Genomic DNA, 14,031 nt, shown 5'->3' with positions numbered 1-14,031 from the left:
ACTGACTTGCTGAACCCATCATCTGCTGCATTTAAAAGTCGAGCTGCACTTATAAAGTCATATGTAAGTCTTATGTCAGCTGATAGTAAAATATTTGTAAAAGAGCTTTAACAAACAACACTTTCAAGTTGATATTTGTTGTGAGACAGAACCATAAAGCCATATAAATATGTCTACATTTTTTTCTATTGAAATGAAAGTAATCATTTTCTAAACCACAGGGGGCAAATTAGAGTTGTTAGAAAAAAATCTACACCTTGCCCTGTACGGTGTAGATTTATTCCCGGATTTAGAATTAGAATATAGAATATATTTGTTGACAAGCTTCTCCCATCTAAAGTGTCATGTACTGGTAAATATAACCATACATGATATAAAAATTAAAAATACATGCATAAGTGTGAAATTATGAGCAATTTAAAAAACAAATAAACAAAAGACAAATATGTATGCTTGCATGGAAATATCTGAATCTATAAATAAGTCCAGGGTAAATTTAAAAGTAAAGTCACTCAGAATTGGGTGTCATATGGTCTAATGGCACATTTAAAATATCCAATTATGATTCAAATTGTTTAGTTATACAATTAACCTTTAACCAACTTCTATAGAACCTTGTGGGTCAATTCTTCATTTAAATCAGGTGTATTTAAGAAATACACTTTATGCAGGGCAATAAATTGGTTAAAAAATGTTTCTTCAGTTTGTGTATTCACATTTTCCTTTAGCAAAAGTTAGTAATATCTAATATCAGTGAAATACCACACATACACATGAGGTCATGCTGTATCATGATTTTATTTTTGCCTTAACCAACATAGGAAAAAATGATATTTGATGTAATTTCAAGATTTGGATGAATGATTTATATAAAAATTACAACTTTAATTTACATAACAATATTTTCTTTGTCTTCCTGCAGCTTGAACCTCTCTTCCAGCGAGAGTTTTCTACATTACGTGATTTCATTGTAACTTCATTCAGGTATGATTTGCAGGTGATTTTAAGCATTGTTAAATATAAATGTGGACAAATTAACTGATATTTTGTTTCATTTTTAGCAACGGATCAATTATCAACAACATGGACCTTCAATTTTCAGCAGCGTCTGTACCTARCAACATTCAAATTGCAGAGGTTTTGCTGAAAGCAGCTTCAAACGTCACAACTTTCAACATCGACACTGGTTCTATTCTTGTGGATGACACAGGTAAGCTAAATTACATTCAAATAAAAAGAAGTCAGCATTGCAATGATACAAAATCTGCAATATAGCAGAGGAGCTTTTTTTTTTCAAATAAGGTCATGTGTTTCTTTTCCTCACTTGCAGCGGTTTCAAGTGGAGTAAGCCACAACATCAGCCTCATCACGGCACTCAGCTTGGTCCTGCTGTCATGGCTTCTTTCAAACCAGCAATAACGACTCTGCTGGTTTCCAGAGGAAGATGTGCTGGAAAATGACAATTCTTAGTGGTGCGAAGAAGGACATTCTAAAAATTCACTCATGACACTTTAAAACTTTAAAAACCTTTATTGAAACTTGATACTGTGTAACAGTGATTGTGTTTATTTGAATTGTCAGGTCATTCAAGTTTGTTCGTATCAGTTCTTTCTTATTTATTTATGTACACTTAATTATTATGGTAAAATAATATAATTTATGATCTTTGAAAGGTAACATGAAGGTAATTAAGGATTATTTAGGTCAGAGACTGTTTAGGTAATCCTTAAGATTTCTCTCTCAATGAATATTGTATGGCTGTCTGATCAATGTCCTGTATGATTGTCTAGTTTTTCTTTTTCTTTTAGTTATATTTATCACACAAAAATATTCTGTATTCAGTATTCTAAAAGTATTTTGCTTTTTTTTTCTGTATATCGATCAGTATAATAAAGATAAATTATAAGATACAGCATTGGTCCTAGACTAAATTTATCAGAGGGTCCAAGGTGGGGCGATTGTTTGTTGTTGTTTTTTAATATGGGCACAGAGCAAAAAAATGAAAGAAAATCTTCATTTTATATATTATGTGAAGCTCCAGATTGCAGAGCACTGATCCAGAGGCGGTTTGAGGTTGAAATTCAGCCTGGGGACTTGATTTGAAGAGGCCTTTTAACACAATCAACATTTAACATGTACGTATTTAATGACACAGTTAAAATAACAAAAGTTTATTAAACAAGCAGGTTATAAAAATTAAAGCAAATTTAATAGAACAAATAAACAACCTCCAAAGCTATACAGACCTATTTCAATCTGGAGAGACTCGGACGGAGAAAGAAAGCCATTAAAAGGTTTATTAACAAGTAAACCAACATGTTCTATGTTCTCGGCCGGGGCCTTTGACGTTCAGGCCCCGGCCGAGAACATAGAGCTGGAACTGCGATAAGCTTGATGGACATTCCTGATGCTGCATAGGAATGTTGTCCCCAATAAGTGAGGGCTGAGGCCGGGGCCAAAGCCCGGGTAGGAGAGGTTACATTATGCAGGGTTTGCAGGGACCGAAGGAGGCAGCAATACAGTGAGGGCTTCAGTGAGGAGTTGTGAGGAAGATGTTGACTAAGGAATAGGACTGATAGTGAACGTAGGCTAGCATGGGACGCCGCTAGGCGTTGAATAGTGGGATGCTGATAGATGAAGGCCAGCTGGGGTGATGAGGTGATGCTATGAAATAATGTTTAGCAGGTGGAAGGTGCTGGCTGTGCATTACTAAGATGGAGAGAAAATGATAAAAGAGGGAATAGGTTAAAAAGTAAGAAGATGACTTCCTGCTACTGGAGACAAGATGCTAGAGTTAAGATTAGCCTCACGGGGTGATGGTTGGAGGATGCGGACGAGAGATGAGATCATTCTGGAATGAAACCTGAAAATAAGGACAGAGGGACAAAATGGGGAAAGTTTGCATGACATTTACTGGAAAAGAGCATGGGCTTGGATGAGGTTGACCAACCACCACCAGTAAATGCACAGTGCTTACTGACACTGAAGGTAACTGCGAACACAGAAAAGAGATATGAATAATTATATGGAGAGGATGCTGAGGATGAAACGATGGAGCTGTTGGCGTGATGCTGAAGGGATACCCTGAAGACTGAAATCTAAAGGCTGCATGATGTCATATGTAGATTCTAGCTTCGAGGTTGCAAGGATGTGGGGGCTTGAAATGATAGACGAGCATAAAGAAATATAAATTCGGACTCAAATGGGAATGAAAGACTAAGAAAATATAGGGAATAAATTTCAGTGCGAGACATGAGATTGAGATTTGAAGTGTGTGACTTTGTCTAATAGCGGGACTGGGCTGCACGAAGGCTGAGAGGGACGGCTTATCAGCAAGGATGTTAGAATGACCAGGGCTGAAACGAGCAGAGATGATAACATGATTGATGCCGGTTGATTGCAGCAGGTAAGCGGAGGAGGCCATGGATGAAGGTCCTTATCAACTGGAGCTCGGTTGGTGGTTGGCCATGACGTGGCCAACCACCCCTGAACACACACACATGTAGGAAATACTCGCTGACCTGCTGTAGTCCTCCTGCTTGGTCATCACTGACCTCCTCCACACAGGAAATGTGTTAACATGCTACATTTGCATGTGTCCTGCACACCCATTTGGATTCGTCTCCCTAAATTTTTCAGCCCCACCCACCTCTTTCTCCTGTCTTTTTTAATTTGAATGTCACATTTAGTTGAGCAAAATCACACTCCTGCAAAAATGCATATTCACGTGATGCGTGAGGTTTTTTTTTTTTTTGGGCGGGGGGTCCGCCTGTGTCTGTTTTCTCTGTCACAACACCTGTAGAGGCTGAAGGCCAGCCTGAGAAAACTCTCTTCATTACACCCACTGAGGGATGATGATGTTACACATTCAGCTGAAGTTTTCCGACATGTTTGTTCTTATTTTCCCAGCAGAAATTGATGTCTAAGAGATAGCATTGGATGTAGAGCAACTACTGAAGGGGCCAAGTGAAAAGTGAAAAATGGGTTTCACTACAATGGGAGTCAATGCTAACTAAACTGAGTGGAAACCTTGTAATTCTCAATATTGAGCCACATCTTTGAACTTTGTCATATATACATTTGGCTTGATTCACAAATAACTGACCAGAAGATTATCCATCCATCCATCCATTGTCTTTACACCCTTGTCCCTTAGTGGGGTCGGGAGGTGCTGGTGCCCATCTCCAGCTAACGTCCCGGGCGAGAGGCGGGGTCACCCTGGACAGGTCGTCAGTCTGTCACAGGGCAGACCAGAGGATTATAAAACATTCAAATAGAGGCTTTTTTTTTTTTTTTTTTACACGTAACTGCTTTGAATAATGGGTGTGGGCAGAAATATTTATTTTTGTTGAGAAAAACTTAGTATGATGTCATGAAAGCTTCAAAGCAATAGACATGATCCGTTCTCGGAATAGTTGAAAGAGGAATGCTATCCATCTGAGCCTGGAAATCAGGCTATTTAAAGATATTACATAAGTGAGGTTCCATAAAATTCCTGAAAAAAACTTTAATTTATGCTGCATAAAGCATAGGGTTAGTGACCATGTGACGGTGGATATCACAATAAAGAAAATTCTTCCTGAATTTCACATTTGAGTAAGTACTTTTGTCCACTTTTCTACCTCAATATTTGTGTGTTTATGTGTTTTTCCTTGATTATTTTTAGATTTGAATTTCCAAAGACTTTAGGATGTACTACATTATATATTATATTGAACTTTTTTTTTAATGCTGCTGTAGGAGGGAACGCTAATCATTTCTAAAACACAACTTCTCCAAGCTTCTACATTTTCAACGCAGGTAAAGCATATCAAATTGAAGAAGCCCAGTTATGGTGACACTAGCATGACTACAGTGAAGCTTGTTTTGGGGACGTTACTCTGCTACCCTAACACTTAACGCTAACTAAAATATTAACATGGAAATGTTGTGGGTATAAATAATAAAGTATTTTTTGTCATTCAAAAGAGGTTTTTCATTATTACCTGCTGATTACTGTTTATGTACATCTATGTACATCTCTTCCAGCATTTATGATCTGCCATTGCTTCTTCAGAGTAAATCTTGCTTTAAGAATGTCATCAACTTATTCTCTGATAATACAGTTTTTTCTTCGCCAATAGAAAAGGAATATTTAAAAAGATCTTAACATAAACTTTTATCTGGATTAGATCATGAAAAAATGTCTTGGGGAGAGAAATAAATCAGTTTCACTGGTGATCACCATAAAATACATGCATTTGTCTAACAGTCATAAGGCTGTTCTTCTGACTGTTCTCTAACAAAAGGTTAAAGAGGGACATGAAGAGGAAGTGTCCACTCTTTGCATAAGATGTACCATTCTAGCTGTTGTGTAACGTTTAAGCAAATGTGTCACATAGTTACACGGATCGGTTTCAGACAACATCCACAGCTGAAGCACTTTAGGTTGTTGACCGTCTTCTGTAGGAACGATTTGCTCTGTTTTCACTATACACTATACATTTTCATAACATAAAATATCAACTAATTTATTTATTGCTTTCCTTTTCTTTTAAAGTCAAGTTAAAATAGTTTAGATTTAGGGTTATGATCAGCATAAGTATGTTGTAAAATAAGATGTTAAGTTGTTGTTTGGAGGGCTATTTAAATATAAATATAAATATAAATATAAATATAATGCAGGCTTGAAATGTTGCCAATGATGCAGCCATCTGAAAATTATGTTTACCAGAGCTTCTAGTTTTTCAAAGTCTGGGCAAAGTCAGAGTATTATCTTATCATTTTGCTGGTCTAGATACGTTTATTCTTTCCTATCAATTCCTATGAATTGAATTATTGAAACGAAGTGCCAATAATTCAAGGAGTAGGTTTAGCATTCATAACAACAGAAAATATATAGTCTTGTCTCTGTAAAGTCCTTATAAGTAACAGACTAACAAATATGTTACTGTATATACTTTGTCAAATAATTCAAATTAAATCTTAACTGACAGGGGTAGATTTTTTTTAAATATTCAGTAATTAATGTACAATGTAAATGTGTGTGCATAATTTCAGCAGATAAAAGTCTGTATTTGATTTTACAGATTCCACTGGAATCATAATGGATTTACAAGTCATTTTAAGTCTTCTGTTTCTAACAGGTGAGACGATTAAAGTGGATCTTTGAAATGTCTTAATTTATAGAAAGACAAACAGAAACAAGTAGTTATCACAAAGACTTTGAACTGATTCGTTGGATGGTGATTCATTACATTCAATTTGAAAATACTTCATTAATTCTAAAGGAAATTTAATGTTGTTTTAAGACATCTTACCCAAGTTTATTTAAAGAGTTATTGTTGATGTTTAGGGCTACGGACAGAAAAGCTCTCCTATAGTGATCTGAGTCACAGCATGTTGGAAGAAGCCTCAGGATGAAGACACTTTGTTGTCTGACAGGCAAAGAGTCTAATCTGATGACAGATTAGTGAGCTAGTGAGATTAGTGCCTTGAAAAAAGAAAGATCTAACAAAGGATGATGTTTTCATGCAGCACAGAAAAAATTATAAGTTTAGATTGATTAAAACAGCAGCAATGCCATACTGAGGAAATATACGATTTAAATTAGTGGAGGGTATTTAGAGTGATCTACATGCAATGAATATTAACTTCTTCCACCATTTAGTGAAGGAAAAAAAATTAGAATTTTTCTGCTATAAAATCCTTCACATAAAATGTATATTCAGCTGTCACTACAATAAGTTTTATTGCGTTACAGCTGCTCCTGCTGCACTTGCAGTTGCCAACTCTACATCTTCTCTTGAACCTACCAGTTCAACAACAGCCACAATTCCTCCAACATCCACATCAGTTCCCTCAGCAACAACAACAAACACAATTGCTCCCAGAACAACCAGAGTTGCTCCAACAGCTACAGCTGAACCTCTGACAACCGCAGCTTCTCCCACAACCACATCTGCTAATTCAACAACAACTTCTACTCCCACCATAATCACCACTGCATCTGTGACAACCACAGTTTCTCCAACAACTACAGCTGTTCTTCACACATCCGCTCTCACACCAACAACCACAGTTGTACCTCAAATTACAACCCCTACCTATGCTCAAACAACTACGACTGGTCCTGCAACAACAACCACCACTATTCCTCCAGCAACAACTACAGCTGTTCCTCCAACAGTGACCACAGGTCCTCCAACAATTACAACTGTTAATCCTACCATAGCCACCACTGAACCAACAACCACAGTTTCTTCAACAACAACCACTTCAGCTGCTTCAACACCTACAGCTGGTCCTCTAAGAATTATTGCTGTTCCTCCTACCATTACCTCAATTTCATCTGCAACAACCACAGTTTCTCCTACAACCACAGTTGTTTCTGCAACTACAACAGTTCCTCCAACAGCTACCACTAGTCCTGCAACAGCAACCACAATTACGCCAACAACCACCATCCTTCCTCCAACAACTACAGCTGTTCTTCACACATCTGCCCTTGCACCAACAACCACAGTTGTACCTCAAATTACAGCCCCTACCTATGCTCAAACAACTACAACTGGTCCTGTAACAACAACCACAGCTATTCCTCTAGCAACAACTACAGCTGTTCCTCTAAGAATTACTACTGTTCCTCCTACCATTACCTCAATTTCATTTGCAACAACCACAGTTTCTCCTACAACCACAGTTGTTTCTGCAACTACAACAGTTCCTCCAACAGCTACCACTGGTCCTGCAACAACAACCATAAATGCTCCAACAGCAACACCACCTGCTTCAACAGCTCGTCTTTCACCACAAACAACCACAGTTGCTCCTACAACCACAAAAGTCACTCTAAAAGCAACCAGTGTCACTCAGTCAACTACAACTGGTGCAACATTAGCCACAATTCTGATAAAAACCACAAGTACATCCTCCACTGTTGCCCAACCAACTACCACTAAGAGAGCAACCACAGTTGCTCCAACCTCTACAATGAATGCCAGGACAACTACAGTTGCACAAACAACAGTTTCTACAACAACAACAGCAACAACTGCCCTTAACACTACTGCAAACGTTGCAAGTGGAGAAATTCACAGGATAAGTTTCAACACTGTATTCTGCATGGTGGTTTTGTCATCGTTACTATTGAGCCAGTATGAATATTAAGTGTTTCTATTACCTAAAAGGAAGATATTAATCAAAATGTATGTTGGTACAAATTGGCCTAGACTTTAGGAAGACTTTAGGAAGACTTTAGGAAGTATTGCTTTAGCTAATAGGCTGGAGATTAAGTTATATTTATGCAGAGCAAACATGAATATTAAGATCTATTCAGGTTGAATGGAAATCCAGCACAATTTCCAGCCTTTTATTTTTGTGAGGTTCGTAAGACATACATCACAGTATGTTGGTTTTCAATCATTTTATTGAACTTTTTTTAATGAAATACAAACTTGTATATTCAGTATATTTGCTTTTCTGTGGGAGACGTTATAAGATGTGTCACCAGTAGCTACACAATAATTATACATGAAAACGTCTCAGTGATAGTCTTCTGTTAACTGTGGCATGTCAAAAAGTCAGAGAAAAGTCATTTGTATTCTTAATGAAAATTGTGAAATATGCAGAAAAGTCAAATTTAATAACAGCTAAACAGATTTTTCCAATAGTACAATAAGTGTAAATCTTGATTGAATATTCACCAATGAAAAACATATTTTAAAACTATATGTTCATTACTATTTATTGTATTAACTTGGGATTTATTCATTAAAAGCTCAAAGGAAAAAAGACAACTAATTTCCCATGTTTCTGTCAAAATTTCTTTCAACCTTTCCAATCACTAATTAGTTTAAAACCAGCCCAAGGAGACAAATAAAAAAGTTACTTTTAACACATTTGAGTTCAAGTTCAGTCTTTTTTTGGATTCACTTAGACTTTAGACATCTCTTTCATTTCATTTTCCTTTTATTTATTTATTTAAAACAGGGACAATGTGCAAAAAAAACAACAACAAGAAATGCTTTGCACCAGGATTTGGTTTCAGTCTGTTGTGCCTAAGCAGGTGAACTAATGAGCCAGTCTAAAATCATCATATTAAGTCATATTATAAAGGTTTTCTTATTTCGTTTCATGCGGTTACTTAGAAATGTATTTGCATAACTTCCTGTGCTCATGTAAAACTCTCTTCATTCGGGAAACGGTAAAAATAAAAAAATGTGTTCTGAACAGGGTGTGACTTTTGACAGGTGTTTGTGTCAAAAAGTGCGGTTTTGTTTTTGCATGCTGGGAGTTGAGAGAGCTCAAAATTTTATTATCAAAGTGGTGGCATTTTTATTAATATGACTATGTTGACAGCCTATGAATGTGGTTGAATGTGGGGAAGTGAACCGGCACCAGTAGCGATGTTTTGACGATGTCGCACTTTCCCACATAGGGCATTTATTCATTCACAGCTGGCTGACAGCACACAAAATAAGTTTTTAACACCCTTGACAGACACCATAAAGCTATCGTAAGGTTTTTATTTTAGTTATTTTTTAACCATTTCACACAGAATGAATTAATACATAAATAGATAAACAATATTTGATTTACTGTAACAGGAATTCCTCAGGAAAAACTCGCTGTGACTGATCAAATCAAACTTTATTGTCCTTTAGCTGTAAACAGCACAACAGAGAAAATGAATGTGTTTCTCCAGAGTCCAAATAGCTAAAAACATCCACACCTCCAACACACACACACACACACACACACAGTCGTACACACACACACACACACACACACACACACACACACACACACACACACACACACACACACACACATCCCAAAGGCACAAAAGTGGCCATCACAACAGCAGCCTGTGACGTAACATGCCAAATAAAGTGACTGTAAAATATTAATTTAAAAATAAATTATAATGATTAATTTACATACATACTGCAGTACAAATATAAACAACAGCTGGTATAAAATAGGAATGAATTGTTTCTTTTCACACCATCAGATTTGAACAAGTCAAAACAGAATGCAAAACACTGAATGCAAAGTAAAATGCAAAACTGCATCACTGTTTTGTTTTCAACAGACATAATTTTCCTATTGCTTTTGTTTGGATTTTAACTTCCCTGTTCTGTGTTTCTGACTTGACCACAGAAATTATAAAGCAGCAAATTATATTGCTTTTTTTTGTTCAACTTTGTTTTCTAAAGTTTCTTAAGAAACATTAAATATTAAGTGTACAAATATTGTATAATAAAAAAATGAAGCATAGACATAAACACAAACTGGAAGACTTTCTTCAGCCTCTCCTGCATCATCCAATCACTGCGTCTTGCACTTCTACCAGAGCCTATCAGCATCAAACTCCTAATAAACCTCAAACTCCTCCATCCACGGCTCCATCTGCTCACCAGCCAAGCTTCAACCCATCTCTTCTTCTCCACCCTTGTCCTTCCATCTTCTTCAGACTTCCATCCTCTCCTTAGGCTCCTCCACCACTTTCCAGGTCCTGGGTGGAAGACGTCTCTAATCCTCAACCTAAGCTGCTCATCAAAGCCTAAAGCAATTCACAGGGCCCATGTCTTCTGCTGGACGCCTTAACCTTAATTTCTGTCAATTAAAACTTTGTATTTGCAGCTTTTTATTTGTGTTACTCATCCAGTTATGCTTAGTTTTCCATTTACTTGACTTAGGAAATGTTTCTGTCAGGACTCTGGGTTCTTGGGTTGAGATCCAGTTGATAGTATAATCAAAGTCAGTAAAAAGTTATCTAAAAAAGAGTTTAAGCATTCCCATCTGGGTACATAGAAACATTGACTTTGCAGCAATCTGTCATTCTGAACAAGCAACTGAAGGTGGAGATGAACCTTTCCCTTCATGAAGAAACTGAATGGTTAGTATGAGAGACAGAAAATTTAAAAAAGAAAATATACAAAGTTAATAATTACAAACAATCCACAAACAGAAAGCAGAAGGAGGATATGTCAGAGTGGGAAAAATTGTTGATATATCTTCAAGCAGCCGAAATTTATACAAAAATTACACCTAATCTAATCTACGTGAAGTATAAATGCTGTCAAAAATAAATATTTTATGCCTTGATCTTCAAAGTCAAAAATGTGAGCACCTCATAGGCAACGACAGGGAGATCTACAAGGAAAACCAGAACATTGAATCTGGAGTTTCTGATCCTGAGCAAGCATCAGGTGACAGTGGGGACGACTATCTCAGTTTAACAGAAGAAAACCTCCAGCAGTTTGAGTCTGACAGGAGAGTAATCAGATGTTATGGGCCTCACATCTTTGTATGGAAACTGATCAACCACATATGGTGATGAGAGTATGACCTGAAGACTATATTCAAATATTTTCAGGTGACTTGCAAGGAACTTGTTTGAATAATGGCTGTAGGGAGAAAGTTATTTTTGTCCAAGTTACACAGTGGGATATTATACTGGTGCAGCTGAGAATTTGACCATTGTTTCACAGGACAGAGAAGAATCTGAGCAAGGAAGCCGAGTGTCTATCGATTAGATAATTATTTCCAAATATTTGTTCACCAATGAGGTCTAGATAATGGAAATACTAATTTAAAGACATTAGCATATGTCAAAACATTTCAGCTTTCATTTTAGGTGAGTACTTTTGTTCATTTAGTTCCACACTGTACGTATTTTTGTCATGTTGTAAATGTTTATAATGATAATGCTCAAGTTTCAATTTTCATGTGTAACTGAAGAAAATGTAAATCTCCTAGTTAGAAATGCAGAAATGAGCTATTTGTTGTTAACATTTAACAAATCTTCATCAACATTGTTTTACTTTCACTCATAAACTGTTTAGATGATATTATGGTAATAACAATAGTTAACTCTGGAATTCTGAATTATTGCAGATTGTTAATTATATTTTTTTAATTGAGATACTCTTCTGGGGGGGTCTTTATGCAAACATCTGCCCTCTCTCAATGTGACCTTTGTTCATAGTTGTGCCATGATTCTGGGATGTTTATGTTAGTCTTTTGCTATGTTGCTCTTTTGTTAATCCACTTTATGTTTGAGTTTATAATTCATTTTAAATGTTTTTCCTTTGGTCCCAATGATCACTCTATGACCATCTGTGAAGTCTGTACTCAGTCAAAGTGCAATAAGCATACAAAAAAATTGAGTTGGGACAGTACTCCTCTTGTTGGAAGTCACACTGAAGGTATAATGAAACAAAAATTATTTCATTACTTTAGATTTGAATCAGATTTTTTTCTCAACATTCAGCTTGCTCAGTGAACATTGCCATATTAACACGTTTAAATTCAAAACGCCACATGCAGCGATGATTTGTGGGGGATACATTTCACCAAAGTCCGCTCTGATGGGGGTAGAAACTAAAGAAGTAATGTCCAAATTTAGACAAACGAGCTGAAACCTCCAACTTGAAGGTGCTGAAAATGTTATTGTTTCACTCGATGGCCTCCTGTGTTACTCTCTCTTTCCCTAAAAATCTCAAACAAAGACAGATTCTGTAGTTGTAAAAATGTGAAATTATACATCCGAATCTACATTTAGAAGATTGATCAAAGTACCAAATAGGAGCAATACAACAGTCTGTCTGAGTCCCAAAAATATATTGAGTAATCAAAACTCCAAATTCAGTAAAATGGTTTATAAAACTATAGTAATTATTTTGATAGAGAAAATGAGAATGATTCCATATACCTTAATGTCAAACACATCTCATATAATGTGAACTAAATTCCTGTGCAGACTAAATAATCAGGAAGATTAATCTAGAACCTCAGTTTATAAGTGAACATTTGTTTTCATTAGAGTGGTCTATTAAAAGTTGCCAATTGTATTTTTCATAAGAATGGTTTCATAAACACGAGGCATCAATTTATACACCAAGTAGGGGAACTTATATAAAAAATCTCATCCACCATGAATGAATGGTTTGAACAGACCAAGCACGAAATCCAAACTTTTTGCACGCACGCTTTGCATGTCATTTGCATATCTGACTTCAAGGCAAACATGAACATTTTTAATGAAGTATTTCTGTAATAGAGAGCCGAAAGCAAAGAGCCTGAACCTCAAACAGCCTTTTGTTTGAAGGTATAAATAATACCTTTAGTATTTAACTTTGCAGATGGTTTAAATGTAAATGTTTTTCATAATGAAATCAAGAAAAATCAAGAATGTCTATTGAAGTATGAGTCTTTCTTGATGTATTTATGACTAAGATTTGCATCAGGGTTAAATTAGCCATAGTTTTACCAAATAGACAAGTTTGAAAGTATTTGCAAAAGTTCAACAGCAAAACTATCCGTATTTAAATGTTGCAGCTAATTTTGCACTCCAACAGGAACTCCTCTATTCTTAAATTGAAATAGGTGGAACTAACGGTCAAGTGTTGGATTTGCAACTTCAGGAAATGAAAGTTTTGAATGTTTGATTTTTCAGATTCCTGTACTGTCATAATGGAGTTTAGATGGATCACATTAATTCTTGTCACTCTAGCAGGTAAAGTATGTCAAGTTAAAGTAAAGTCTTTAAACATTTGTTCATATCTCACAGAATACCCACAACCATTTACATTAGTTACATGTCTTGTTTCTTTGTTGGTACCTCTGTAATGTGTGACAAAAGTAGGGAGCAGGTGTTCTACTTTTGTTAGCTATTATTTTTGTTCATTTTTTGTTCTTTTTTTATTTTTCACAACAAGCAGGTCCAGCGAGTACAAACACAACACCAATTACAACAGCTTCTCCAACCACTCCAGCTCCAACCACAACCACAGCTTCTCCAACCACTACAGCTCCAACCACAACCACAGCGTCTCCAACTACAACCACAACCACTCCAGCTCAAACCACAACCACAGCTTCTCCAACCACTACAGCTCCAACCACAACCACAGCTTCTCCAACCACAACCACTACAGCTCCAACCACAACCACAGCTTCTCTAACCACAACCACTACAGCTCCAACCACAACCACAACCACAGCTTCTCCAACCACAACCACTCCAGCTCCAACCACAACCAC

The 14,031-nt window shown here is 36.4% G+C and overlaps 1 long non-coding RNA gene across 1 annotated transcript; it reads left to right on the top strand.

The window, feature by feature from the left end:
- On the top strand, positions 1–1,543 carry LOC103480426 (uncharacterized). Its single transcript, XR_536089.1, has 4 exons — positions 1–63; positions 923–984; positions 1,062–1,210; positions 1,331–1,543. It is a non-coding gene; the product is annotated as an uncharacterized LOC103480426 (long non-coding RNA).
- Positions 1,544–14,031: the final 12,488 nt, after the last annotated feature.

This window comes from Poecilia reticulata, linkage group LG18, assembly GCF_000633615.1.
Source record: "Poecilia reticulata strain Guanapo linkage group LG18, Guppy_female_1.0+MT, whole genome shotgun sequence".
NCBI lineage: Eukaryota > Metazoa > Chordata > Actinopteri > Cyprinodontiformes > Poeciliidae > Poecilia > Poecilia reticulata.
Note: the sequence above shows the minus strand (reverse complement) of the source record. Positions and strands in the feature narration are given on the sequence as shown.